Consider the following 5,000-nt stretch of genomic DNA (forward strand, 5'->3'; position numbering starts at 1 on the left):
AAACATGACCTCGATTATCTTTGTTTTCATAATCGTTATAAATAAAACGTGGTTAATTGCCCCAGCCCTACTTTTGATTGCACGTTATCAACAAACATATTATCCGGACCACATGGTGTGAGGTCCGTCGTGACTAGTATACAACCCCACCCTGCAGTCTGTGATTCACCCACAGATGTGCTCAACCGTAATCCACAGTAGCCATGAGGATAAATGACTAACATTACCGTGTTGGTTTTATATTTTCGGATACATGCACCTGTGTCCTGAAGGGAGGAGCTGCCTGAACGCAGAAAAAATGATATATATCTGCAGATAAACATGCAGGTGTAAATATAAAACCCTTCATTCCACTGGAAGTGTATCATCTTAGTGACTGGAGTTATTATCCACTTGATTAGATGCAGCTCAACAATGGCAGTGACTCAGCTCACATCCTCCCTGCCGTCGACCACAAACAACCCACACGACGGCTTCCCAGGTCCGTAAAACAAACGCACATCAGCAGTCGGATCATTCCAATTATTGTATGAAAGGTGCTATACAAAAGTGTATTATTATTATTATTATTATTATTATTATTATTATTATTATTATTATTATTATTATTATTATTATTATTATTGTTGTTGTTGTTGTTGTTGTTGTTGTTGTTGTTGTTGTTATTATTATTATTATTATTATTATTATTATTATTATTATTATTATTATTATTATTACACATGAACACACACACACACACACACACACAAACCACACATTCTGCACTCTCTCACACACAAACATACCACAGGTCACTTTAAACACACAATAAAAGGTCACTTTAAAAACTGTATATTGCAAAGTAGTGTACATAGGACTCATTACCTAAGCTTGCTGTCTTGAGTCCAATTCTATCTGTAAGTTCCCAGTGAAGAAATGTGTTGACATTTTTTTATTTAATATTAAATAATAATAATAGCTTGGATTGATATAGCGCCTTTCAGGAAACCCAAGGACACTTTCAGCGCCGGACCCGACTATAGTCGGGTTAACTCGCCGAACGTTGAGCGCCAGGACCACCGAAAACCTGAGTATACTCGGGTTTTCATCGTTATTTCTTTTATTCGATTTTTCCATTCATAAAACATTCAGGGAGCCTGTGTTATCACTGGGGATGGGTCTGAGATTGCAAAAGTCCAATACCGCCGCCTGCCGCTTGCGACCACTATTGCACTCCATTTGAAACGATGTGGTTTAGTGTGTGGGTCGATCTGCGGCCTGCGGGCGGAGTCTAACTAGTCGGGCAGGCCAAGCGCTTATAACGCATGCATCGACGAGAATCAAGCTCTCCCGGTTCATGTTCATTGCCGGATTACGTTGGCAACACGACATCAATACTTGGAATGGCGATCAGATAATTGGAATCTTCTTTTTGGGACAGATCCTAGTCAAGGTAAGGGCTATATGGTATCAATATTGCGTTGATCCGTTGGTGGCGATCAAAGCACAAAAAAATGCCAGGGGCCTCTGAGTGGGACATGCGATCCAAAGCATGCAGCCTCTTCAAAATGCCCTTTCCTCTTAACCTCATCCCATCACTTACACACTCAGTCAACGCTGTTTTGGAAACAAACACAGACACGCACACACTCTCTCTCTCTCTCTGACTCTCACCCTCACCTTCCCTTACTCCCTCTCTCTCCCCCTCCCACGCACAATAACTCTCTCTAGCTTGAGGGAGTGGACGTGTGCCGGGTTATAACCTTCATTCTTGTAAACAATAGGCCCATACAGACATGCAAACCTTGTCCTCGGCTCTTTGCGTTCGTCAATAACGACATTACTGCGACGCAATAGTTGGGACGTGTGATAGACAGCCTGGAGTAATATACAAGAGCCTCTCTTCATTCAATAAAAGGACGGGGCAGGCGATGGGACAGGTCGGTAAGCCGGGAGGACTCGTCAATGATTGATGGTGGGAGCTCGAGGGGCCCGCCCTCTCTCACGTGTGATTGGTTGTCTCTCCTTCAATACATACACCTCCACCGAGACGGGTGAGGAGCGGAATGCTAAATACTAGTAGTGGCCCAACGGTGTTGGAACGGATCTCATGCATAGCCTGTGTGGTCTAATTAGCGTGCTGTAATCCCATCACGGGTGATCCTTATGAGACTGCATCAACAAAAGCTATGGGTCTAATCCTGTGTTCTGTAATATCGTTTTATCCCGTATAGCCTGGCAAGCCGTGCCTCTCTATCCTCCTTCCCTGCCTCGGCCATAATGCCTCCTTGCGTTTCACAAGTCCACAATCCGAGATTCAGTTCAATTGCAAAACAGGACTTAAAATGTAAGCTGTAGGAATTTGTCTCAGAGACACAGAGTCCATACTGACACACGTGGCACAAAGACAATAGGACCTCACAGACGGCAAAATACATACAATAGACGGTACAGTATACATTATATATAATTTTTTTTTTTATCCACTTTTTCTCCCATTTTCTATATTTTCTCCCATCCCAATTCGTATCATCCAATTCAACCCTCTCCTGTCACGAACGTTGTTTCTTGCCTCCCACAAGCCGGCTGCAATGTGGACTAAGTCATACATAGCACAAGTCCCCTCCGGTACTTGAGGTAACAGCAGTCGCATCTTTTCACCTGCGCAGCTCGATCTCTCAGTGGCGAGGAGTAACGCGTGGGAGGCTCACGCTGCCCCCGACACTTCCTGATTCTACTGCGCAGGCGCACCAACCGACCTGTAGGAGTCGCTGTCCACAACGCCCGATCCCCACCCATCAGTTTCCCACCCCCTAATACGGCCAATGTGTATTAGTACGGACGACCAGCTAAACTGAAAGCAATGTGGAGCGCTGGGATCGAACAGGCGATCCCAGCGTCTCCGCATTCGTGGCGAGCGCCTTGCCCACTACGCCACGTAGCCGCACATTATATATACATTTATAACTAAGAGCCAAATCCAAACCCAGCCTCCTGATTGGTCGATAGGATATATATATATCCCTGTGATCCAAAGCAGCTGTTAGAACCATCAACATAAACTCTCAGAGACTTTGATCTTCTTTTCCTCTTTTGTCCCAGAGGTTTCCTCAGACATTGGTAAAAGGGAATTTATTTTTAAGGCTCCTTCCGATTGAAATAATAATCGACCAGATAATTTACGATTGTAAGAAAAAGTTTATTTTCCCCATTTTAACTACTACAATGACTATGTTAGGTTTGTTGTTTTGGTCTTGTTTTTGTTGTTGTTGTTGTTGTTGTTGTTGTTGTTGTTGTTGTTGTTGTTTATTTTTGTTCTGTTCATTCTCACAGAATCTATACAAATTAGATTGTTTTAAGGTGCCAGATATCAAGTATCTTTTTAGTAGGAAGAAATTAGTATATTAACTTTATTTGTACAATTCCAATCTAAACGTATTGTTGTCCTATAAATACTATGAAAACGTGTCCATGTTATTGGTGTGTTAATCGCATCTTCCCGTTTCCTCAGAATGTTTGTTGGACGTGGCGACGACACATTATTATACCATATCAAATTCATACAAAGAAGATATTTTACTTTATGAATTAAGATTCAAGGTACAGACTATGGTTGGGAGTCCTGATAATAATATGGAAATAAATGAGTAATTGTTTTATAAAAAGCTATAATCCACTCCAGGCCGTAACACATGGAAATTATAAGACAGCAGGAACCCTCTGCTTAGCACCTTGGCTGTGACAGAATTTACAAATACCAGACCTGGCGTGGGCTATTGCTTAATAATCCAACCATGTACATAACTAAATCATGACTCTAAAACAGTGGTTCTCAACGTGGGGCCCGAGGACCTCCCCAAGGGTCCTTGAGGAGATTCCAGGGGGTTGAGAACAGTTGGATTCCGCTATTATTCCATTGACTAGAAGTCAAGAGAGAGAGAATGTATAACAACCACTCTCTCCACTGTCGTCTCCTCAACTACACTGTAGTTATGGAGTTTGGGACAAAATTATATCAAACTACAAATATCTTCTCAGATGGGCTCCCTTTGACAGAATGTTATCAACCGGTTGGTCTGCATGAAAAGGGCTGAGGATCACTGCTCTAAAGGATAAAAACCCACTCTAAATTCATATTCCTCTGCTCTTAAGACAATTCAATCAGTATTTGAGAGCACGGACGCCTCTCTCTCTCTCTCTCTCTCTCTCTCTCTCTCTCTCTTTCGCTCTCTCTCTCTACACTAGAAACCCAGAGAATACAGGCTCTTATCTGTAATATAATCAAGACGCTATATCTCGAGTTGCTCCAGTGACAATAACTTGGGAGATTGACTTTCATTGAATTCATATAAAATGTCGGGAGCCTCACATAAGTGCATAAGCGTTATACCATTGTTGTACTAAGATGACCCAATATCTCTGTGAAAGATCCCCTGTGGGGGTTACCATCACCGTGTCGACCGGGTCGTCAGTCATCAATGGAGCACCTCCAGGATTTAGCATTTCAGTCGTTCATATTCACAAAAATCTAAACTGTTGATGATCATGGAAACAATATGTCTGAAGGGGGATTTTCTCTGTCTAACTCTCATATGTGTGTAAGTCTGGCTCCGGGTGGCTGTATCTTGTGTTATAGCCATAAGTAATATATTTACATATTGTATCTTGTGTTATAGCCATGAGTAATATATTTACATATTACAAACAAACGCTGCAACCAGAGTTGAACCCAATACAATCTTTGCAGTTGCGTCCGAGTTAAGGTTAGTTTTAACATTCGCTTAGCGATTATGGTTAAGACATAAGGTTAGGGCTAAGGATGAGGGTTCGGTCCCCAGCAGGGGAACTTAAACGTTTTCTGAAAACTTAAAAAGTTATTATTATTATAAATCTTTTTTAATATGTAATATAGTACTTATTTGTAATACGTACACATGTTTTTTTTTATCTACTTTTTCTCCCATTTTCTATTTTTCTCCCATCCCAATTTTGTATTGTCCAATTCTACCCTCCCCTGT

At 41.7% G+C, this 5,000-nt stretch overlaps 1 protein-coding gene across 1 annotated transcript in view; it reads right to left on the reverse strand.

The window, feature by feature from the left end:
* The window catches only part of LOC311226538 (ubiquitin-conjugating enzyme E2 E2-like), a 112,714-nt gene that overhangs the window by 1,423 nt on the left and 106,291 nt on the right, over positions 1-5,000 (reverse strand). The gene's annotated exons all lie outside the window — the stretch shown is intronic.

This window comes from Notolepis coatsorum, assembly GCF_963971535.1.
Source record: "Notolepis coatsorum genome assembly, chromosome: 4".
Classification (NCBI taxonomy): domain Eukaryota; kingdom Metazoa; phylum Chordata; class Actinopteri; order Aulopiformes; family Paralepididae; genus Notolepis; species Notolepis coatsorum.